The 25,203-nt window shown below is 45.3% G+C and overlaps 1 protein-coding gene and 1 non-coding gene across 6 annotated transcripts in view; both read left to right on the top strand.

Moving 5' to 3' along the window:
- The window catches only part of CFAP61 (cilia and flagella associated protein 61), a 315,110-nt gene that overhangs the window by 269,404 nt on the left and 20,503 nt on the right, over window positions 1–25,203 (top strand). The window lies entirely within an intron of this gene.
- On the top strand, window positions 12,071–12,207 carry LOC114817454. The gene has a single exon (XR_003765313.1). It is a non-coding gene; the product is annotated as a small nucleolar RNA SNORA7 (small nucleolar RNA).

Genomic DNA, 25,203 nt, shown 5'->3' with positions numbered 1-25,203 from the left:
TCCCCCTCTCCCGTCTCATCCCTTCAGCCCTGTACTCGTCCGCTCATTTGTATATATAATAATGTTGGTATTTGTTAAGCGCTTACTATGTGCCGGGCACTGTTCTAAGCGCTGGGGTAGACACAGGGGAATCAGGTTGTCCCACGTGGGGCTCACAGTCTTCATCCCCATTTTACAGAGGAGGGAACTGAGGCACCGAGAAGTGAAGTGACTTGCCCAAAGTCACACAGCTGACAAGTGGCAGAGCTGGGGTTATATATATTTTTTACCCTATTTATTTCGTTAATGAGATGTACATCACCTTGATTCTATTTATTTGCTATTGTTTTAATATGTTCTTCCCCTCGATTCTATTTATCGCCATTGTTCTTGTCTGTCCGTCTCCCCCGATTAGACCGTGAGCCCGTCAGAGGGCAGGGACTGTCTCTATCTGTTACCGATTTGTACATTTCAAGCGCTGAGTACAGTGCTCTCTGCACATAGTAAGCGCTCAATAAATACTATTGAATGAATAAATAGACCCAATTGAAAGGGTGATGTAGAAGGGAGGAGCAGTGTAGCCTAGTGAAAATAGCCTTGGTCTGGGAGTCAGAGGACCTGGGTTCGATTCTCAGTTCTGCCATATACCTCCTGTGTGACTTTGGGCGTCACTTACTTTTCCTGTGCCTCAGTTCCCTCACCTCCTAAATGGGAATTCAATACCTGTCCTCCCTCCTCCTTAGACTGTCATCCCCATGTAAGGACCTGATTAGCTTGTATCTACTCCAGTTTAGCCCAGTGATCTGTACGCAGTAAACACTCAATAAATACAATTGATTGATATAATTTTAGATTTTAGACTCATTCTCAGTCTCTTTCACAAGCTTCTCCTCCCTTCCCACCCCACTCTCCAACTCTGGGAGTCTCTAAGGGCTTAGTTATAGGTTCCTTTCTATTCTCTATTTACACCCACTCCCTTGGAGAACTCACTTGCTCCCATGGCTTCAAGTACCATCTCTATGAGGATGATTCCCAAATCTATATCTCTAGGCCTAATCTTTCTCCTTCTCCACATTCTCATGTTTCCTCCTGTCTTCAGCAGATTTCTAACAGGCTGTCAATCATATTTATTGAGTACTTGCTATGTGCAGAGCACTGTACTAAGCACTTGGGAGAGCACAATAGAACAGAATTAACAGAAACGTTCCCTGCCCACAACGAGCTTACGGTCTAGAGGGGTGTCCCATCGACACCTCAACCTTAAACATGTCCAAAACAGAATTCTCCGTCTTCCCACCCAAACCCCGCCCTTCCCTTACTTTCCCATAATTGTAGACAGCACTACCAACCTCACTGTCTCACAAGCCCGTAACCTTGGCGTTATCCTCGACCCATCTCTCTCATTCACCCACATAGTCAATCTGTCACTAAATCCTGTCTATTCAACTTTCCCAATAGCTAAAATCCACCCTTTCCTCTCCATTCAAACTGCTGCTACATTGATCCAAACACTTATCCCTTCCCAACTTAAATGCTACATCAGCCTCCTTGCTGACCTCCCTGCCTCCTGTCTCTCTCCACGTCAGTCCATACTCCGCCCTGCCGCCCAGAGCATTTTTCTACAAAACTGTTCAGTCCATGTTTCCTCACGCCTCAAGAACCTCTAGTGGTTGCCGATTCACCTCTGCAAACAGAACCTCCTGACCACTGGCTTCAAAGCATTCAATCACCTTACCCGCTCCTACCTCACCTGCCTGATTTCCTACTACAACTCAACCCACACACTTCACTCCTCTAACGCCAGGCTACTCACTGTACCTCCATCTTGTCTATCTTGCTGCCACCCCTCACCCACAACCTGCCTCTGGCCTGGAACTCCCTCCCTCTTCATACACTCTCCCCACCTTCAAAGGCTTATTAAGAGCACATCCCCTCCAAGAGGCCTTCCCCAGCTAAGTTTTGATTTCCTCTTTTCACTCCTCTAATTCCAACTGTACGCTGCCTCTCATAGATAGCTACATCCACGGAGGGATTTTAAAACTATCTCATTGGATCAGTCGAACTGTTTTGTTGTCTGTCTCCCCCTTTTAGACCGTGAGCCTGTTGTTGGGCAGAGATTGGCTCTTTTGACAAATTGAACGTTCCAAGTGCTTAGTACAGTGCTCTGCACACAGATTCGAACTAATCAGGTTGGACACAGTCCATGTCCCAAATGGGGCTCGCATTCTTATTTCCCATTTTACAGATGAGGTAACTGAGGCCCAGAGAAGTGACGTGACATGCCCAAAGTCACACAGCAAATGAGTAGTGGAGCCGGGATTAGAGCCCATTACCTTCTGACTCCAGGCCTGTGCTCTACCAACTACGCCATGCTGCTTTCTCTTCGGACTAAGACTGACATCAGTTGTGGAGCTGGGGCTCAGGGAAAGTGAGCATGACTTTTGAAGATGATTTTTCCTTAGAATTGAGTTCGATATTGGTATCCGGGGAAAACCTGCCTCCCAGCTCCTTCCCTCACTCTCTGCCTTTCCCACCCATCCATCTTTTCTTGGGTGGTCCTGGGTCAGCTCTTCAGAAAGGGGAAAGGAGGGAGACCCGGTAGGGTAGAGAACCAGCGTGGCTTAGTGAAGGAGCACGGGTTTGGGAGTCAGAGGTCGTGAGTTCTAATCCCGGCTCCACCACTTGTCTGCCGGGTAACACTGGGCAAGTCACTTAACTTCTCTATGCCTGAGTTACCTCATCTGTAAAATGGGGATTAAGACTATGAGCCCCACCGGGGACAACCTGACAACCATGTGTCTATCCCAGTACTTAGAACAGTGCTTGACACATAGTAAGCATTCAACAAATAACATCATCATCATCATTATTATTATTATCATTAAAAATGGTGAAGGGAGGAGTTTGGGAACAGAGAAAGAAGTGAAAGGGGGTTGTGGGGAGGGAATGTGTCAACCAATTCTGTGATATTGTTATATCATATTCTCCCAAACAGTATAGTGCTCTGCACACAGTAAGTGCTCAATAACTACCATTGATTGACTGACTGCTAGGTAGGACTCAACAGGTCACAGGTATCTAGATTGGACAGAGAGGAAAACCAGGCTGGCTCAGCTTCAGTGGCAGCATGGCAGCAACTCATCTGGAATCCCCCCTTCCTCTCCCCACCCTCCAAAACACAGATCCAAGTTTGAGAAAAACTACTCTACACGATGACCACGATGTTTGCCTTAATGGGATTGAAACATGCTACAAGCCTTCACCCTTTCCTAGCCCCAAAGGTAAATAAAGAAGCAGCATGGGCCTGGGAGTCAGAAGGTCATGTGTTCTAATTCTAGCTCCACTACTTGTCTGCTGTTTGACTTTAGGCTAGTCACTTCATTTCTCTGGGCCTCAATTACCTCATCTATGAAATGGGGATGGAGACTGTGAGCCCCACATGAGTCAGGTAGTGGGTCCAACTCAATTTGCTTGTACCCTTCCCAATGCTTAGTACAGTGCCTGGCACATAGTAACTGCTTAACAAATGCCATCATAGTTACTATTGCATTTTGAGAGTTTACATGTTGCTTTCACATAGTGTTATTGCACTTCGGGGCTAAAATATCTCGTTTATAGCCTGGAGCCAGAATCAGAAAGCAAGAGGGCAGAAAGTAAAACAAGCCCCATCTCTTTTATGTTTATTTTTTCCTTCCACTGGCTTAACCCAGAAAAAAAGGGCTCTGGGTAAATATAGTTCCTTTGTCCTCCTGGCTAACATGGAGTAGGGATGAGAAGTGTAATTTCATTTTTCTTCCTCTGTTCTCTGTGATTTACAACTGACACTTCCATTATCAAATCCTTTCTAATTGCTAATATTTTGTACACTGGAGGTGAGAGTCTCACCCAGCAATAGTGTACAAACCAGATCAAGGCAACATATCTCTGGTTGCCAAAATATATTTGGTTTGCTGCATTGTCTATAAATGTAAATGTATGGGTTGCTTCAGCTGAAAAACAGAGCTGGAAATCTAAGTACTGAATGAGATGCGACTGCACTACAAACTGCTCCAAGTGTTGGCAGTGGTTATTTGTTCCTAAACCTTTTACATAAATTGTGTTTATGGAATTTAGAGCCTGTCTGCCCTAGGCACATCATCTGTGCAACATCAATCCCAGCAATACCAATAATAGACTCCACTCTGAGCACGTGCAGACAGAGTGTCTGTTAAAGTGCCAGGTATAAAAGAGAGTGCCCAGTAAGAGCTAATTGATGATGATCACGATGACGGTGATAACTGAAATGATAATGATGGCGAGAGTGGTGGGTGATGCTGACGATGACGATGATGACAAGCAGCGTGGCTTAGTAGGAAGAGCACGGGTTTAGGAGTCAGAGGTTGTGGGTTCTAATCCCAGCTCTGCCACTTTTCAGCTGTGTGACTTTGGGCAAGTCACTTAACTTCTCTTTGCCTCAGTTTTCTCATCTGTAAAATGGGGGTTAAGACTGTGAGCCCAACATGGGACAGCCTGATTACCTTTTATCTACCCCAGTGCTTAGAACAGTGCTTGGCACATAGTAAGCGCTTAACCAAAACCATTATTATCATCATTATTATTATTATGAAATCCCCAGGCCTGGGTGGGGGCCATACAAGGTTTCTGAAGGAACTCAGAAGGTAAGATGAAGAACTTCTGGCAAAAGTGCATAACCTATTATACAAATGGTTATTATCCTGGAGGTATTGGTGGATTACCAGTACGAATTATCCCTATAAAAAGGTTTCCAGAAGTGATACAGAAATGAAGGAATTCTAGATGTGTAAATCTGACAGGTAACCTCTAAAATAGAATCAGTAATTATGTTTAGAATCAGTAAGCACTAAGAAAAGCACAGCCTTTTTGGGAAAGGCTTCCGTAAGGCAAAATTATACTTCATTAATCTGCTGAAATTCTCAGAAGGGATCATCAAGCATGTGGATAGAAAAATGTATAGTCCTTAGAGTCTCAAAAGATCTTTGACAAGGTTCCAAACCCAAGACTTTCTAAAAAAATAAAATAATTATGAGAATGAGGGAAGAGATAGAAAACTAATTAAATGATAGGAACCAAAGGACAGGGTCAAACAGCTACGTTTCAGGATGGAAATGGGAGAGCAGTGGAGTTCTAAAATCTGTTCTAGAACCTTTCATTCAGTCATATGTATTGAGCACTGAGTGTGTGCAGAGCACCGTACTAAGTGCTTAACCTGTTCTGTTTAATGTCTTCATAAATGATGTAGAAGAGGATCATACAGTGAAATCATAAAATTTGCAAGTGACCCTAAGCTCTTCCACGTGGTGAAGTGCCATGAAGATGGGGATAAACTAGAAAACTGATAGAGCTGAGTGAGTGAGCTGAAAAATGGCAGGTGAGCTTCAGTGTGTGCAAATGCAAGGAAATGTAACAAGGGGAAAATAATCCCAATTACAAATTCATTTGGTGGGCCCAGAGCTCAGTTCGGAGCCATCGGCCATTACTCGGGAAAGACATCATGGAGTCTTTAAATCGTCTTTAAACTGTCAGTTCAATGTTCGGGGATGGACAGGAAGGTCAACCCAATTAGGCTAGAGGGAAAGAAAACCAAAAATGAAGACTTTATTTTACCACTCTATATGATAATGATTTGGCTGATAGTGAAGGTGGTGAAATCGGGAAAAGAAGAGGGCAGCAGGAAAACGCAACCCACTTAACACTCTTCCCCAGGGAAAATGGATCTCGGTCTCTCCTTGTCTAACTAGAAGTAACCCGGGGTCAACTTCCTCCACTATGGCATGCTGCCCTCTCCATATCTAGAACATTTCCACTTTTAGCTATGAAATCTTTTGCCATCTACACCTGCCTGGTTTTTGCTTTTTTTCCAGTCATTCATAAATGATGCTATCATGCCAATTCCAGTTCATTTCTTGGTTGGTGGAGCTACTTGCAACACCCCTGATTATCTCCCTGCCCCCACCCCACCCCCAACCCTCCAACAGCCCTGAGAAGGATGGGAGTGGGACTATGGCCATAATAGTCTTGAGGGGACTTGTTCCCCATCCCCTACCACCGGTCACTGGTGTCCCAGCCTTGACCCCTCTTTCCATAAATGTAGGGCTGCCCAAGCATGAGGGGCCCCAGAAACCACTGAGATCCCCTCTTCAACTCCAAGTGGCCGTATGGAAGACAGAGGCAGCAGTTCTTGCCCACCCATCGATCGATCAATCAGTGATATTTATCGAGAGCCTACTGTGTGCAGAGCATTGTAACAAAATACTTGGGATTCAGTGGAGTTGGAAGATGTGATCCCTACCCACAAGTACCTTGTATACTAGAAGGGGAGACAGACATTAAAATAAAGTACCTGTAGGGGAAATGGCAGAGTGTAAAGATATGCACAAAGTTACTGTGGGGTTGGAGATGAGGTGACTATCAAAGTGCTTAATGGGTACAGACCCAAGTGGGTGGGGAAGGCGAATAGCTTAGAGAAATGAGGGCTTAGTCAAGAAAGGTCTCTTGCAGGAGATGTGATTTTACTATGGTTTTGAAAGTGGGTGGAGTAGTGGTCTGTTGGCTATGAAGGGGGAGAGAGTTCCAGGCCAGAATGAGGACATGGGCAAGGGATCAGTGGCAAGACAGACAAAGTAGTGGCACAGTTAGTAGGTTGGTGCTAAAGAAGCGAAGTGTGTAGGCTGGATTGAACTAGGAGATCAGCAAGAAAAGCTAGGAGCGGGAGAGCTGATTGAGTCTTAAACCGATGGTAAGTGTTTCTGTTCGATGTGGAGGTGGGTGGGCAACCACTGGAGGTTTCTGAGGATCGGGGAGATTTGGACTGAACGTTTTTCCAGAGAAATAATAATAACTGTGGTATTTGTTAAGCACTCCTATGTGCCAGGCACTGTACTAAGCTCTGGAGTGGATACGGGGAAATTGGGTAGGGCACAGTCTCTGTCCCACGTGGGGCTCACAGTCTCAATCCCTATTTTACAGGGAGGTACCTGAGGCAGTTACAGAGAAGTTAAATGACTTGCTCCAGCTCACGTAACAGACAAGTGACCGAGCTGGGATTAGAACCCAGTTCTTCACACAGAGGACAATTGGTGGAGCCAGGAATAGAACCTAGGTCCTTCTAACTACCAGGTCCATGCTCTATTCACTAGATCATGCTGCTTCTCTATTGATTTGGGCAGCAAAGTGAAGTATGGACAAAAGAGAGGAGAGACAGGATACAGACAGGGAGGCCAGTGAGGAGGCTGATGTAGTAGTCAGCCCCGCTCCCGCCGCTCTCCCCTCTCTAGTCTTCTCTCCGCACTCCAGTCTTCTCTCCCCGCTCCAGTCTTGTCTCCCCGCTCCAGTCTTCTCTCCCCGCTCCAGTCTATTCTTCATTCTGCTGCCCGGATCATCTTCCTGCAGAAACGCTCTGGGGATGTCACTCCCCTCCCTAAAATCCTCCAGTGGTGGCCTAATCAACCTCCACACGAAACAAAAACTTCTCACTCTGGGCTTCAAGGCTCTCCGTCACCTTGCCCCCTCCTACCTCACCTCCCTTCTCTCTTTCTACTGCCCACCCCACACGGTCCACTACTCTGCCACCGCTCACCTCCTCACCGTCCCCCATTCTCGCCTATCCCGCCGTCGACCCCCGGCCCACGTCCTACCGCTGTCCCGGAATGCCCTCCCTCCTCACCTCTGCCAAACTAACTCTCTTCCCCTCTTCAAAGCCCTACTGAGAGCTCACCTCCTCCAAGAGGCCTTCCCAGACTGAGCTTCCCCTTTTCCTTCTGCTCCCTCTGCTCCCTCTCTGCCCTCCCTTCACCTCCCCTCAGTTAAGCCTCCTTCCCCCACTTTTCCTCTGCTCCTCCCCCTCTTCCTTCCCCTCCCCTCAGCACTGTGCTCATTTGTATATATTTTTATTACCCTATTTATTTTGTTGATGAGGTGTACAACCCCTTGATTCTATTTATTGTGATTAAGTTGTCTTGTTTTTGGCCGTCTGTCTCCCCTGATAGACAATCCCTGCCCATTGTTGGGTTTACAGTCTAATCAGGGGAGACATATTAGACTGTAAACCCATCAATGGGCAGGGATTGTCTCTATCTGTTGCCGAATTGTACATTCCAAGTGCTTAGTACAGTGCTCTGCACATAGTAAGCGCTCAGTAAATACTAGTGAATGAATAGTCAGGATGGGAAACGATAAGCTCTTGGATCTGCATGGTATCAGTTTGGATGGAGAGGAAAGGGTGGATTCTAGAAATGTTGTGAAGGAGAACTGACAGGGTCCCATAACAGAAAGGGGCTTGTGAAACAGGGAAGGGGAAGGTGGTGGCGGTGTCTACAGTGATGTTAAAGACAGGCAAAGGACAGGATTTGGAAATTTGAAGAGTTCTGTTTTGGACATGTTAAGTTTTAGGAGTCAGTGTGACATCCAAGTGGGGATGTCCTAAAGGCAGGAAGAAATAGCTGCTTCTCAGAAAACCTGGCTCCCTGCATGGTCCTAACCAAGCAGCTGACAGAGGATCATAGGCACAAGAGGACTGCAGCCAAGTTTCCATGCTCCAGGGCTCAAAGTATGTACAGCGGCCCAGGTTGCAAAGAATATGGATGCCTCGGAGAGTTGGCTTTAGTTGCAGCCACTGCAGGGAGAACTGGGTGAGACTGTTTCCCATTTAGAAGTCTCCTCTGGGGGGCTGTGTCAGAAGTGCCTCATCCATCCATCCATCCAACCGTCCACCATCTTCCCTCCCCTGGACTTGGGAATATTCTGGTTTGGATCCCTTCGGTGAAGCTTGAAGCCCAGAACAGGGCCCTGCATGACCACAGGGGTCCTTAAAGCTTAGAGCTTCGATGACCACCAGGTGCTTCACACCCTAACAACATAACCCCAGTGCCATGTTATTGGATGAACATGGGCACCTGTGGTGGAGACTGGTCCCACCCCCATACCCTTATCATGTGGGAAAGGACTAAAAAATTGACCAGAGAGAATTTGAAACTGCCCCAGCTGGATTTCATGTTTTAAAAGGACGTAGCCCGCATATCAATCGATCAGTGCTGTTTACTCAGTGCTTACTGGGTGCAGAACACTCTACCGAATGGTTGATCCTTTTGCAATGAGCTTTCCTCAGGCCCTGCCTGAAACAGTCAAAAGGTGAAAAAGACAGAGATCAGCACCCCATCCTACTTCCCAGAAATCGGGGCTGAGGGCGGGCCATCAGGGATCTGGGAAAGCCCAGGGGCTTCGTGAGCTGCATCTGAGTTTGAGAAGCTCCCGGAGCTCATTTATCTCATCGCCCCGATCCTTCTCTGGACCAGCTGGCTCCAAGCTGTAAGTGCTCAGTAAGTGGGAAAGTGGGCAGAAACAATAGCTCTTCACCTCCGCAAATCCCTTCCTCAACTCTTACTGGGGCTTCCTGGAAAGAGCTTACTGGGGCCAGGAGCGAAACATCGCCTGAGTTAGACATTCTCTCCAGCAAACAGCTCTGCCTTCACTCGGCGGGCTACCCTGAGGTTCGTGCCGTGGGCTCTGAAGGCCCAATCGAGTACAGAGCTGCCTCACTGTGTTCCCAAAGAATCACAGCATTAATAATCCATAGTCGAATGATTAGAAGCAAATCCAGGTGAAAGAGGAAAATGGATGGCATGCTGTAAATTTAATGGGGGCCTGATAAGATTCCCTTCCTGTATTGTTAACCTGATTAATCCCCTGCCTCTCACCAACCAAAGTGACAGTCATTGTGAGCTGTGTGTTTCAAATGTGTGGTAGTTGAACAAAGCTTCAAATGTTTTCCCAGGTTAGGATAGTCCTCTGTATAATTATTATTATTGAATAATAATAATATAATAATTGTCACATTTATTAAGTGTTTATGCTAAACAAGGGGTAGATAGAAGATTATGAGATCAGACACAGTCCAGGTCCCACATGAAGATCGGAGGCCATCTTATCCCCGTTTTTCAGATGAGGAGACTGAGGCATGGAAAGATTAAGTGACTTACCCAAGATCACACAGTAGGCCATTGGTGGAGCGAGTCTCCTGACTCCCAGCTCAGTGCTTTTTCCACTAGGAGGATGCAAGCTCAAAAACCCTCCAGGACCCCGAATGAATTCTATTCAGTGGGATATAAAGCACCCATTTCCAATCAAGGCTGTTCTCCAAAAATGGATGCTACGGGCTGTGTAAGGCATCTTCCCAGAGGCAGCGTCAGAGATGAGCTGTGAGCCCCACTGAGTTGATTCATTCATTCATTCAACTGTATTCATTGAGCACTTACTGTGTGCAGAGCACTGTACTAAGCACTTGGAAAGTACAATTCAGCAACAGAGACAATCCCTGTCCACAACGGGCTCACGGTCTAAAAGGGAGGAGACAGGCATCAAAAGAAGTAAACAGGCATCAATACAAATAAATAGAATTATAGATATATACATATATATATATAAGTGTCGTGGGGCGGGGGTGGAGGAAGAGCAAAGGGAGAGAGTCGAGGTGACGGGGAAGAGAGGGGGAGCTGAGGGAAAGGGGGCTTAGTCTGGGAAGGCCTCTTGGAGGAGGTGAGCTTTCAATAAGCCTTTGAAGTGGGGAAGAGTGATTGTTTGGCGGATTTGAGGAGGGAGGGCGTTCCAGGCCAGAGGTAGGAGGTGGTCCAGGGGTCAGCGGTGAGACAGGTGAGATCGAGGCACAGTGAGAAGGTTAGAACCAGAGGAGCTGAGTGTGCGGGCTGGAGTGTAGAAGGAGAGAAGGGAGTTCAGGTAAGGAGGGGCAAGGTGATGAAGAGCTTTAAAGCCAATAGTGAAGAGTTTTTATTTTCTATGGAGGTGGATGGGCAACCACTGGAGATTTTGAGGAAGGGAGTGACATGCCCTGAACGTTTCTGTTGAAAGATAATCCGGGCAGTGGAGTGAAGTGTGGACTGAAGTGGAGAGAGACAGGAGGTTGGGAGATTGGGAAGGAAGCTGATGCAGTAATCCAGTCGGGACAGGATGAGTGATTGTATTGAAGTGTTAGCAGTTTGGATGGAGAGGAAAGGGCAGATCTTAACAATGTGGTGAAGATGAGACCGACTTAGACTTGATATATAACTGAATAATTGAATAAATGAATTAATGAATGAATGAATGTGAGCGCCATGTGGAAAAGAGACTGTGCCCAACCTGATTAACTTGTATCTACCCCAACGCTTAGAACAGTGCTTGACACATAGAAAGCACTTAAAAATTTAATAATAATAATAATAATAATAATAAAGCAGGCAAGCACATCCATTCATTCATTCAATCATATTTATTGAGTGCTTATTGTGTGCAGAGTACTGGACTAAGTGCTTGGGAAAGTACACTACGACAATAAACAGTGACAGTCCCTACCTATAATGAGCTCACAGTCTAGAGGGGAGGAGACAGACAGCAGTACAAATAAAATTACAGATATGTACATAAGTCATATAGTGCTGTGCACATCTTCAGGGACCTCTGACTATTTAACATGTTTGCACTGTAAAGTTAAGTTTTCAGGGGAGATGCCTGAACAGAAAGAGATTTGAAACTGACAACACTTTTAAATTTGACAAGGTTTTTATATTAAAGGTTAGTACAACGAACACAGTCATTTCTAACTTGGCTCAGAAAACACGTAAAACAGACTGGGTACATTTCCTGCCAGCGTAATCAATTTCTCTGTGCAAGTTCTAGGTCCTGAATTCTTAAGTTTGAGACTTACCTATTTTTCCTGATGGGAGCCCGTAGCACCACCAGTTACAAAGCATCTTTTTATGGATAACGAGAAAGACGAAGGGATGAAATTCAATTCCATGCTCTGCATACTTCTCTTCATTGAAATTATATTTCAGACCTGCCTCCATGGGTTTGGTTTGCCATAAAATGGATTCCTATCTGTAAATGAAGTATCCTCTAAATGAAAGTTCTAAAAGATCAGTGCATGGAGAGAAATTATCATATTTTAGCTTTCTATACTCCACAAGGAGCTTTGGGACTTAAAACTTGCCCACTCAGCGCCTCACTAATAGAGATGAAATGTAAATAGAGGCATCTGGTTTTGCCTTATCCTAACTTTAGGGTTCACCATGAACAGAAACGCCTCTCAGAGTCGCACCTGGAGAGTTTCCAGTACTCTACCAGTCTCGGTTATGGGAGGCAGAGTCAAGTAGAGGCCTGTCCATTCCATTCCTAGTTGGCCAGTGGCTAGCGAGTGGAAGGCAATCTGCTACAAGTCAAAACTCACCCATGCTGGGCAGCAGTTGCACGGGAGAGAATCGAGGGTGGAGACTCAAGTTTACTGCGCGGAAGGTGGCGATGGTAAACCACTTCCATAATTTACCAAGAAAACTCTCTGGATACACTACCAGAACGATTGCAGAAGGAAAGTGGGGCATTCTGGAAGAGATGTGTCCGTGCTGTCGCTGTGGGTTGGAAATGACTGGAAGGCATAAGACAAGACAAGATGTAAAGATACGATAACCTCATCCTGGTCTCATAGGAAGCCCATTGACTACTCCAACAAATGAAAGAAAATATGGATTGTGAGCTCCTCCTCAAGGATAGAAGTATATCTTTGCCACAGAAGATTATAACCATCCTTTCCCAGCCCCCATTTTTTTTATTCCAGGAGATACAGTTGCCAAGATAAGGGGAAATATCCTCAGAGTGCTGGCATCTTCTTCTACAGCCTCTGAAGTACAGAAAAGATCATTAGAGGAGCTTCATGTTACTTAGCAACCAGTGAATACTATTTGCCATCATATCATTAATACGATGTGATAGTGCTCCATATAATGCATTCATTTTGCATTAATGAAAATCAAATTTGCTAATATGACACAAAATCTGGTCTAAATGGTGATTTTCTGTAAGACTTAAGTAGCTTACTTATTAAATTACACAGAGTGGTTTTCATGTTTGAGATTGTTTAATTATCAGAGCAGTGACTTTGTTTTCAATAACTCCAGCCAAAATGCAGCAATTTAATTTTCCAGTTCCAAAGCAGTAATGTCTGTACTTCGACAGAGTGCCACTCCTTGGAGTCATCATACCTAACTGGCCACCTATAAGGTGTCATTTCCCCTGGTACTCTTGAGGTTACCCTAGCCTCTCGGTAATTTGGCACATCACTGGCTTCTATGTTATCTGCATGACTCCATGCAGTAATGGAGAGGAGACTTTGGCAGCATGTCCTCTGAGGATGTGGGAAAAGCTCAGGGGAATGAATATGTTTTGGGAACTCCTCATCTTTCCTATGAATCAATCCATCAGTGGTATTTATTGAGCACTTACTGTGTGCAGAGCACTGTTCTCAGAACTTGGGCAAGTGTAATGCCACAGAATTAGCAGAAATGTTCCCCGCTCATAATGAGTTTACAGTCTAGAGGGCGAGACAGACATTATGAATAAAATTTCCTCCCAAATCCTCTCCTCCAACCTTACTAACTTAACACGGTTGAGAACACCGCCATCCTCCCCTAATCTTTCAAGCCGTTAACCTTAACATTATCCTCGACTCCTCTCTTTCAACTGGAATATTCAGTCTATAGCAAAATTCTGTCATTTCTTTCTCCATAGTATCTCCAGAACCTACTCTTCCTGTCAATCCAAACTGCCACTTCTCTGCTTCAAACACTCATGGTATCCTAATTCTACTACTGCATCAGCCTCTTCTCAGCCCTCCCCAGATCAGTTTCTTAAAACAACATTCTACCCATGTCTCCCCACTCCTCAAAAACTTCCAGTGTTTACTCATTCCTCTCTACTTCAATCAGAAACGCCTGACCATTGACATGAAGTCAATCATCCCTCTCCTTGTTCTCGCTCCTCTCAATCAATCAATCATATTGAGCACTTACTGTGTGCAAACCACTGTACTAAGTACTTGGGAGAGAACAATACAATACAACAGAGTGGGCAGGCAAGATGGTACGCATGTTCCCTTCCCACAACGAGCTTACAGTCTAGAGAGGGAGACAGACATTAGTATAAATAAATTAAATTACAGATAGGTACATAAGTGCTGTGGGGCTGAGGGAGTGATGAATGAAGGGTGAAAATCCAAGTTCAAGGGTGATGCAGAAGGGAGATGGTGAAGGGAAAATGAAGGTTTAGTCAAAGAAGTCGTCTTAGAAGAGCCATGCCTTCAATAAGGCTTTGAAGGTCGGGAGAGTGATCATCTATTGGATATGAAGAAGGAGGGTGTTCCAGGCCAGAGACAGGACATGGGCGGGAGGTCGGCGGCTAGATAAACAAGATCAAGTTTCGGTGAGTAGGTTGGCACTAGGGAAGCTGACTCCTAAGCCCATGCTCTATTCACTAGGCCATGCTGCTTCTCAAGTTGGAAAGAAGTGCTAACGATTTAAGATATCTACTTTAGAAACAACACAAACAAAGGGGAAATGGGTTCCTTGCACTACAATAATCAGCACCCTTTAATAGATTAGGAGTTGACAGCTGCTGGGCTGGCTGCTGCCCTTAGACGTTTGCTAGGCTCCTTGGACTCTTGACAACAGTAAGGTGGGTCGAGTCAGAATTGAAGGTGCCCCATTGGACCCTTTCTCCGTCACTGTCAAATCAATCTATCAATTCTCTATCTTTATTGAGAGCTTACTGTGTGCAGAGCACTGTACTAAGCACTTGGAAGAGTAGAATTCAACAGAAGTCAGGACTGTATATAAGCCCAGTCCCAATCAGTATACCATCCTGCCACTGTGCTTGAGGGTACAACACAGGAATGCAAAATTAAAGATTTGGCATTCTTCGTCATCTTCACCATCATCCTCAACATCACTGAGGATTATTAGAATGCTTAAGTCATCTCTGGTTCTCGTGGAATGGCGTTGCATATATTGTCTTAATCATGATTAAGAAGGTCTTCAAAATGCTCCTTCCAGGATCTCTTGTCTGCTGTATGATATGACCTTGGGCAGGTCACTTAACTTCTCCATGCCTCAGTTACCTCATCTGTAAAATGGGGATTAAAACTGTGAGCCCCATGTGGGACATGGACCATGCCCAACCCCGTATTAGAATAATAATAATGATGGTATTTGTTAAATGCTTACTATGTGCCAAGCACTGTTCTAAACTCTGGGGTAAATACAAGATAATCGGGTTGTCCCACATGGGACTCACAGTCTTAATCCCCATTTAACAGATGAGGTAACTAAGGCACAGAGAAGTTAAGCGGCTTGCCCAAGTTCACACAGCAACAAGTGGTGGAGCTGGAATTAGAACCCATGTCCTCTGACTCCCAAGCCCATGCTCTTTCCACTAAGCCATGCTTCTTCTCTTCTTCTGTCTACCCAAACACTTAGCATAGTGCCTGACACGATTAAGCACTTAACAAAGTGTTAAAAAGTACCTTCACTTTTGACTTTATTTTAAAATATAAATAATCCTGCTTGATTTACTATAATTTGCAAATTACACGAGAATATTCTTGATATCTTCATCTAAATGGTCAATAATTCATTCATTCATTGATTCAATAGTATTTATTGAGCACTTACTATGTGCAGAGCACTGTACTAAGCACTTGGAATGTACAAATAGGTAACAGATAGAGACGGTCCCTGCCCTATGACGGGCTTACAGTCTAATCGGGGGGAGACGGACAGCCAAGAACAATAGCAATAAATAGAATCAAGGGGATGAACGTCTCATTAAAACAATAGCAAATAAATATAATTAAGGCGATGTGCATTTCATTAACAAAATAATGTTCTTAATTAACAATAATGTTCTTTATGAGAACCTTGTCCAGGACTGACCCTTTGGAGTAGAGTGAAGCTGGAAGCTACATGGTGGACACACTATATTTCGCCCCCTCCCTAAGGACATGAAGAGCTTTCTTAGTGTTTTCCACCTCTTTGTGTTTTCTACTGTTCCGTTGCACGGTTCGCCGCTATCACCGTATCGTTGAACGTTCGCCGCCTAGGTAACAAAATTTGACTGGCTGCATTCACCTTTGGTTGTGTGTGTATTCTATTCCGAGTGCATGCTAGTACATACCTTATTGCCATCCAGAGCCCTGTGCTGATTCCGTTAAGTATTTCATTATCATCCACACGCGTTCTTGTATCTATCCCTTCAGAGCCCAGTCATCAGCATGCAGTTGCTTCTGGGTGACTGTGTCAAGGATTTTTGATGATACTCGTCAGCTTGTTGAGTTGGAAGAGTTTCCTGGATGATCAAAAGTGTATTATAATACCAGCTGTCTCTTGTCGCACCCTCGCGGCCTCTGACCGGAAGGAAAGACTAGGTTGAACAGCCCTGAGCCTTTCATACAGCTCTGCTTCATACCACTAGAGCGATGATTTACTCTGAATCATATGGTGATTTCCTTGTCTTGGAACAATGGTGGGTTCTCTGAGCTTTCTCGATCTCAAAAATTGATTTCAGGAAATCACTGAGGGGTTGTTGCGATCCCAATCGGATCCACCCCCAACCCTCCCCGCTTAGTTTGGGATGAAGGTGGGTCCAAGTGCACCCTTCACTGGTGCTGTGATGGTGTTCACTGGGCCTTTTCACTACTTTGGTGATGAGTAGAAGTCTTTGGTTTGGTGTAGGTTGGCCTAGCCGGGACCCAGTGCTTAATTTTCCCTGGGTCTTTCCGAGGCTCAACCCTAGCACCTTAGAGCCTGCCGTTTCCTGTTATGAGTCTGCAGTTTTTGCTTCTGCTCACCTGGTTTTATTATTACAAATTAGGCACTGCCTGGTTCTCTTGAACTTTGGCAACTCACCGTTGATCATGAATGTTTCCTCTCTGATATGCATGTCCCATCTCAGGTCTCTTTGGGCCTCCCTTCGGTCAAATCGTGGAGTTCTTCAAAGTGTCGACTTGGAATCGTTCACCGTAATTGCTGCATCAATCAACTGATTGGAAAAGCAGCGAGGCCCAATGGATAGAACATAGGCCTGGGAGTCAGAAGGAACTGGGTTCTGTTCCTGGGCCATCAACATGTCTGCTGTGTGACCTTGGGCAAGTCACTTCACTTCTCTGTGACTCAGTTATCTCATCTAGAAAATGGGGATTAAGACTGCGAGCCCCATGTGGGACATGGACCGCATCCAATCTGATTAGCTTGTACCTACCTCCGTAATTAGTAGAGTGCCTGGCACAAAGTAAGTGCTTAACAAATACCATTTAAAAGATCATTTATATACAACTAGTCTTTGTGGTGGTGGCTGACCACTAACAGACACTGTATAATAATAATCAATGGTACTTATCAATCAACATCAATTATATTTATTGAGCACTTAACTGTGTGCAGAGCACTGTACTAAGTGCTTGGGAGAGTACAATACAACAGAATTGGTAGAGACATTTCCTTGAAGAGGTCCCCATTCTCTGTGCCTGTAGAGAAGCAGTATGGCGTAGTGGATAGAGCACAGATTTGGGAGTCAGAAGGTCATGGGTTCTAATCCCAGCTCTGCCACTTACGTTCTGTGTGACCTTGGCCAAGTCACTTCACTTCCCTGGGCCTCAGCGACCTCATCTGGAAAATGGGGATTGGGACCGTGAGCCCCATGTGGGACAAAGGACTGTGTCCAACCCGATTTGCTTGTATCCATACCAGTGCTTAGAACAGTGCCTGATATATTGTGAATGCTTAACAAATATCATTATTATTATCATTTCTTTGCTCTGAAGAGGCACTTGCGATGTTATTACTGAGCTTCTTGACAGTAAACTCTGTGAGGATTGGCTCACCACTAGTCATATACCAGCTTCCCTGGACTGGAGGTGAGATTACACAGCCTGATTCCTGGCTCCCAGAGCAAATCCCTAGCATCCATTTCAGTGGATCAATCAATCGATCGGTCAGATTTATTAGGTGCTTATTGGGTGCAGAGCACTGTACTAAGCGCTCGGGAGAGTACACAGTTGGTAGACATCACAGTGAGCTTACACTCTGGGGAGGGCATAAAGATGGTTTATGTAGGAATGCTCTTGAGTCTAATTTTTAAGACTACACATTGAATACAGCATCTGGAGAGACCTTGGCTTAGGGTCACTCCCTGTGGAGGCGTAAGGCAGGACAAGGTATCCAGCTTCTTTAATTCTCATGATGTCAGAGGGCAACAGAGAGAAAGAAAGAAATGAACCCAGTACAGCGGGGTTATGTTCCTTAAAACGGTAATGCATCGTGAATGGCTAATGTGAAGGACACATTTCTCCTTGGACTTACAGGTGATAAGTGGGATTCATTGCAAAAGCCCTGGCAAAATAATATATATGATAATAACAATGATAATGGTATTTGCTAAGCACTTACTATGTGCCAAGCACTGTTCTAAGCACTGGGGTAGATACGAGGTAATCAGGTTGTCCCATGTGGGGCTCACAGTCTCAGTCCCCATTTTCCAGATGAGGTAACTGAGGCACAGAGAAGTTATGTGACCTCCTCAAAGTCACACAGCTGACAAGTGGCAGAGCTGGAATTTGAACCCATTATCTCTGACTCCCAAGCCCGGGCTCTTTCCACTAAGCCACGCTCCTTCTCCTTTATGTGCCAATATATAGTCGCATTAAATACCACTATTGCTTAATTCTCTTTAAAGTAATTCTAAGCACAACATTAAATAAATAAGGAGTTGAGGAATGATTATGGGCCTTCGTGGGAGTATGCAGAAGCAGAAACTTGTTCTGTTGACTGTGGTGGTAGTCCTTTGGCTATACAACAGACTTCTTCTTGTCTTTGTAAAGACCTTCATAGCAGCTAACACCTTCTGCACACCTGTGCAGATTTTGCAATCCTCTCTCCACTAGGATTTTCTTCAAGTGGGTTTGCAAATTAATTTGTTTTCTTAATGATTCAAGACTTCTAAATCCCCAAATGTCAGCTAGTGGCAGGGAGACCTTCATCAGTCAATCAGTCAATAGTATTTATTGAGAACCTGCTGGATTCAGCTTGCTAGACTGAGCATCTGGGAAAGTACATTAGAATTAGCAGACATGATTCCTGCCCGCAAGGAATTTACAATATAGGATGGGAGGCAGGTAAATTAAAGGTAGGAGGAAGCAATAGGGTATGAAAATATGTACATCAGTACTACGGTGTGGGTGTAACAGCAAGTGCTTGGGTGATGTGGAAGTGCTGAAATGGCAGTTAACCAAGGAAGGTGAGTTGTGATTGCAGAAGGGTTTTAAAGATGGGAAGAGCAGTGGTCTGCCAGATAAGAAAGAGGAAGGAGTTCCAGGCAGAAGGAAGGGTAGAGAAGCATCGTGGCTCACTGGAAAGAGCACGGGCTTTGGAGTCAGAGGTCATGGGTTCGAACCCCGGCTCTACCACTTGTCAGCTGTGTGACTTTGGGCAAGTCACTTAACTTCTCGGTGCCTCAGTTACCTCATCTGTAAAATGGGGATTAAGACTGTGAGCCCCACGTGGGACAACCTGATTCCCCTGTGTCTACCCCAGCGCTTAGAACAGTGCTCGGCACATAGTAAGCGCTTAACAAATACCAACATTATTATTATTATTATTATTAAAAGGTCAACAAAGCTCGCTGTGGGAAGGGAATGGGTCTCTTTGTATAGAGGATAGAACATGGGCCTGGGAATCAGAGGTCCATTAACTTGTACATGCCCCAGTGCTTAGTTCAGTACTTTGCACATAGTAAGCACTTAACAAATACAATTTTAAAAAGGTTTAAGAGAGAAGATGAGAAGCTCATTTTCAGACATATTGAGCTTGAGGTATTGGTCAGACATTTCAAGATGCCCGGGAGGCCGAAGGAGATGCAAGATTACAAAGAAGGAGAGGGTTCAGGGAAGCAAAGTAGATTGGGGAGTTGTAAGCATAGAGGTGATAATTGAAGCCATGGGAGCATTTTAAGCTCCCCAAGGAGGTTAGCATAGATTAAGTAGAGATGGGAACTCAGAATGGAACCCTAGGGAAACACCCACAGTTTGGGATTGAGAAGCAGAAGAAGAGTTGGTGAAAGAGACTGGTCAGGAATAACCAGAAAAAGAGAATTGTGGGAGAAAAACCAATGTTCACTAATGCTTCCAGTAGAAGAGAATGATTCATAGCGTAGAAGGCAGCTGAGAGGACAAGGAGTCAATCTGTGGGATTTGACAAGCAAAAGACCATAGGTGATCTTGGAAAGTGTAGTCTCGGTGGAGTGAAGCAGGTGGAAAACAGATTGCAGAGTGTCAAGAAGGGAGTTAAAAAGGAGGAAATTTGGTAGTGGGCTTATATCAATCAGTGGTATTTTTTGAGCACTTACTGTGTGCAGAGCACTGTACAAACACTTGGGTTTATTCTACCCATTTGAGAGTTTGGGCAGAAATGGAAAAATGGAGCGAGGAAAGTAGCTGGTTGATGCAGCCATGGACAATGGCAACCACAGAGTCGAGGGGAAGAACATCTCGTAAAAACAGTGGCAACTAAAGAAAAGCAACATGGCCTAGTGGAAAGAGGACAGGCCTGGGAGTCTGAGGACCTGGGTTCTAATCCCAACTCCACCCCTTGTCTGCTGTGTGATCTCGAGCAAGTCAAGCTAAATGATTTAACTTCTCTGAGTCTCAGTTCTCTCATCTGCAAAATGGGAATTCAATACCTGTTCTCCCCCCTACTTAGACTGTTAGCCCAACGTGGGACTTGATTATCTTGTATCTAGCCCAGCATTTAGTATAGGGCTTGACACTTAGCACTTAACAAACGTGCTTGGGTTTTTGCATAGCGTAAGATGTCAAATAATATTTAGTTGATTTGCCAGGGTGGTTGTACTTTAGGGGGTTGAATCATGGGTGGTTGTGGTCCAGGTTGAAGTATAAAATAATACTCAATGTATCCCCAAATTGTGTTATGGAGTCACTGTAACTTGAGGGGTGCCGAGAATCTTTTCTGAGCTGCTGTAGTGAATTCATCCGTTGAAATGATGGTTTGGGAAATTATTTTATGTGAATGCCAGCCTATTTGGAATGAGCAGTGTTCTATAGCCCCTCTCAGGATTGCAACTGGAAAGTTTCCAGTACTTTACCAGTTTTAGCTTTGGGGGCGGTGGGTGATGCAGAGGCATACCCATTCCATTCCCAGCTTGGGCAGTGGCTAGCCAGTGGAAGGCAATCTGCTACAAGTCAAAACTCCCCTGTGCTGGGCAGCAGCAGTACAGGAGAGAGTCAAGGGTGGAGACTCAAGTTTAATGCGCGGAACAAGGCCAAGGTAAACTACTTCTGTATTTTTGCCTAGAAAACTCTATGGACACACTACCAGAATGATCGCAGGTGGAGAGTGGGACGTTCTGGGAGAGATGTGTCCATTATGGGTCAGAGATGACTCCGCAGCATAATACAAGTGTTCTTTAAACCATTAGAAAAGCAATCTACTACTTCAACCGGGCATAGGTTTCTCTTGGGGACCCATCCTCTTATTTCTCTGAAATGCTTAGGCAGGCAATGTGGGTGGAATTCTGAGTCCAAACTGATTAGCTTATATCTACCCCAGTGCTTAGTGCAGTGTTTGGCACATAGTAAGCGTTTAACAAATGCCATTTAAAAAACAAACAAAAAAACCTCAAGATAATCCAAATCTAATTTTAAAACTTGCTCCACTGGACCTATTTCACTTAGACTGTATTTACACATACACAGTGCCTGTTCTGTATTTTAAAGGTGACAAAAAAATTAGCATCATTCTGTGAGGTTGGACGTTTATACCAAGGTTCCGTGGGTGAGCTTTCAATGTTTGACTCACTCTCGGAAACTGCGGAACTGTAGACAAAATTGAGGCATCAGAAAGGAGGAGGGCTGTTGGTTTTACTCTGAGCTTTTCCTAAGACTGATAAAAAGGTATGAGAGCATTAAGAAAAACTCCCAGGTTCGTTATAGCAAAACAATAGCGACCTTATGTGAACCATGGCAACTGAATCCTGCCTCCCTGATTTGCGTTTATGAAATATTTCCCCAAAGGAAGAACAGTCATTTAACCGAAGAAAGAAGAAGCAGGCAGCCGCAGGCCGAGGGAGCGGGGAGGGTCTGTAGGCGTTCGCCAGGAACGGCCCCTCACAGCACAAGGTGTGCCTCGGTTCTCCTTTGTTCACCTCTCACACGTCGGCTTTCACTACCGAAAACGGATAGGAAATGGGGCCAGCTGGGAGCCGGCCGGCGTGGCTGAGTGGGTCTAATGCTCCTGCATCCTCTTGGCAGCCTAATTAGAGGGAAATGGTTGTGCTTTCTATGGGAGAGAAGCAGGATAAGAGAGGAGGGACGCACGGAGAGATGCTTAGCCCTGAGAGCTTTTCTTTTCTCCTGGAATTAACGCTGACCTTACCTCATCCTAGTAGTCTGAACTTACATAACCAATCAATGTAAATAGCTGGACAACCTTCAGGAGTATTGGATTTGTTGTACCAATTCAATACCAAATGGGACTCCCGATACACTACAGGCGTGCAAAGAAACCTTTCAGCCAGGAGTAGGGAAATGCAGGAAGCCGAATCTTAACCTCAGTTACCTATTCAGCGCTACAGGATTCAAATGGCTTTCAGAGTGTAGGGACATGGATTTAAATTGGACCCCCACCCAAAACAAATGGCATCCAGACAGCAGAACTCAATTAGAAATTCATTCAACAATATTTATTGAGCGCTTACTATGTGCAGAACACTGTACTAAGCGCTTGGAATGTACAATTTGGCAACAGATAGAGACAATCCCTGCCCAATAACGGGCTCACAGTCTAATCGGAGGAGACAGACAAAAACAAGACAACATAATCACAATAAATAGAATCAAGGGGATGCTGAGAATCAACTTGAGATGTCTAAAGATATGACTAAGTAATGAGTGGATTGATAATACTGCTCCCTCATACAGATAAATCTGGATTTAAAAACCCGCATTGATTCTCGATTTGGAGTGGATTGATCAGTTTTTTATTCATTCAGTCATATTTATTGAGTGCTTCTTGTGCACAGAGCACTATACTAACCACTTGGGAAAGTACAATACAGCAATCCCTGCCCACAGCAAGCTCACAGTCTGGGGCCGGGGAGACAGACATCAATACAAATAAACAGACATCAATCTAAATAAATAAAATTACAGGGATATACGTAAGTGCTGTGGGACCAGAAGAGGGGGAAAGAGCAAAGGGAGCGAGTCAGGACGACGCAGAAGGGAGTGGGAGCTGAGGAAAATGGGGTTTAGTCTGGGAAGGACTCTTGGAGGAGAAGTGCCTTCAGTAAGGCTTTGAAGGGGTGGAGAGTAATTGTCTGGTGGATGTGAGGAGGGAGGGCATTCCAGGCAAGAGGTAGGACATGGGCCAGGGGTCGGCGGCAAGACAGGCGAAATCGAGGCACAGTGAGAAGGTTAGCACCGGAGGAGTGAAGTGTGCTGGCTGGTTTGTAGATGGAGAGGATCAAGGTGAGGTAGGAGGGGGCAAGGTAATGGAGTCCTTTAAATCCAATGGTGAGGAGTTTTGGTTTGATACAGAGGTGGATAGGCAACCGCTGGGGATTTTTGAGGAGGTGGGTTACGTGTCCTGAACGTTTCTGTAGAAAGATAATCCAGGCAGTGGAGTGAAGTATGGACTGGAGTTGGGAGAGTCAGGAGGTTGGTAGGTCAGAGAGGAGGCTGATGCAGTAATCTAGGTGGGGTAGGATAAGTGATTGTAATAACGTGGTACCAGATCTTAGCAATGTTGTGAAGGTGAGAACAGGATTTGGTGACAGATTGGATATGTGGATTGAATGAGAGAGCAGATTCAAGGATAATGCCAAGGTTATGGGCTTCTGAGACGGGAAGGATGGTGATGTCGTCTACAGTGATGGGAATGTCCAGGAGAGGACAGGGTTTGTGTGGGAAGATAAGGAGCTCTGTTTTGGACATATTAAGTTTGAGGTGATGGGAGGACATCTAAGTAGAGACGTCCCCAAGGCAGGAGGAGATGCGAGCCTAGAGAGAGGGGGAGAGATCAGGAGAGGAGTTGTAGATTTGGTTGTCATCCGCATTAAGATATTTGAAGCCGTGGGAGGAATGAATTCTCCAAGGGAATGAGGGTAGATGGAGAATAGAAAGCGATTGAGAACTGAACCTTGAGGGACCCCCACAGTTAGGGGGTGGGAGGGAGTGGAGGAACCCGCAAAGGAGACTGAGAATGAGTGGCCTGAGAGATAAGAGGAGATCCAGGAGAGGACAGAGTCAGTGAACCCAAGATTGGATAATGTGTCCAGGAGAAGGGGGTGGTCCACAGTGTCAAAGGCAGCTGAGAGGTTGAGGATTAGGAGCTGTTGGATTTGGCAAGAAGAAGATCACTGGTGACCTTTGAGAGGGGAGTTTCAGTGGAGTGAAGGGGAGGGAAGCCAGATTGGAGGGATCCAGGAGAGAATTGGAGGAGAGGAATTTGAGACAGCAGGTGCAGACGACTCGATCAAGGAGTTTGGAGAGGAAAGGTAGGAGGGAGATGGGACGACAACTGGAGGGAGCTGTGGGGTCAAGGGAGGGGTTGTTTTTAAGATGGGGGAGGCGTGGACATGTTTGAAGGCAGTGGGGAAGAAGCTATTGGAGGGTGAACAGTTGAAGATGGCTGTTAAGGAGAAAGGAGGGAAGGGGCAAGAGTTTTGATAAAGTGAGAAGGAATGGGGTCTGATGTGCATTTGGAAGGGGTGGCATTTGAGAGGAGGCAGGAGATCTCCTCTGGAGATATTGCTGGGAAAGATTGGAGAGCTGAAGAGGGGCCCAGGAGGAGGAGGGGAAGGTTCTTCTTTAATTGGAACCTAGAATGGGGGCCAAGACTGATCCAAAAAGTCCTGGGAAGTCCACTGGGCTGGTGCCCATGGGAACTGCTTGGTGCTGGAGAGAAGGGTCAGAAGGCTAGAGAAGTTGTACACATCCACTCGTCCACTTTCCAAACCAGGAACAAAGGGAATTTCCTGGGAAGATTTCCTGGAGAAGCAGTATGGCCTAGTGGATTGAACACGGGCCTGGGAGTCAGAAGGTCATGGGTTCTAATGCCAGCTCCGCCACTAGTCTTCTGTGTGACCTTGGGAAAGTTGATTCACTTCTCTGGGCCTCAGTTATCTGTAAAATGGGGGTTGAGACTATGAGCTCCATATGGGACAGGGACTGCATCCAACTCCATTTGCTTGTCTCCACCCCAGGGCTTGGTACAGGTCCTAGCACGTAGTAAGTGCTTAACCGATACTATAATTACTATTGTTATTAAAATGCTTAGAGCCAGCCCAGTTGACTTCAGTCAGAGAGAGTGGAGCCAG

The sequence above is a fragment of the Ornithorhynchus anatinus genome, chromosome 1 (genome assembly GCF_004115215.2).
Source record: "Ornithorhynchus anatinus isolate Pmale09 chromosome 1, mOrnAna1.pri.v4, whole genome shotgun sequence".
Taxonomy (NCBI): Eukaryota; Metazoa; Chordata; class Mammalia; order Monotremata; family Ornithorhynchidae; genus Ornithorhynchus; species Ornithorhynchus anatinus.
Note: the sequence above shows the minus strand (reverse complement) of the source record. Positions and strands in the feature narration are given on the sequence as shown.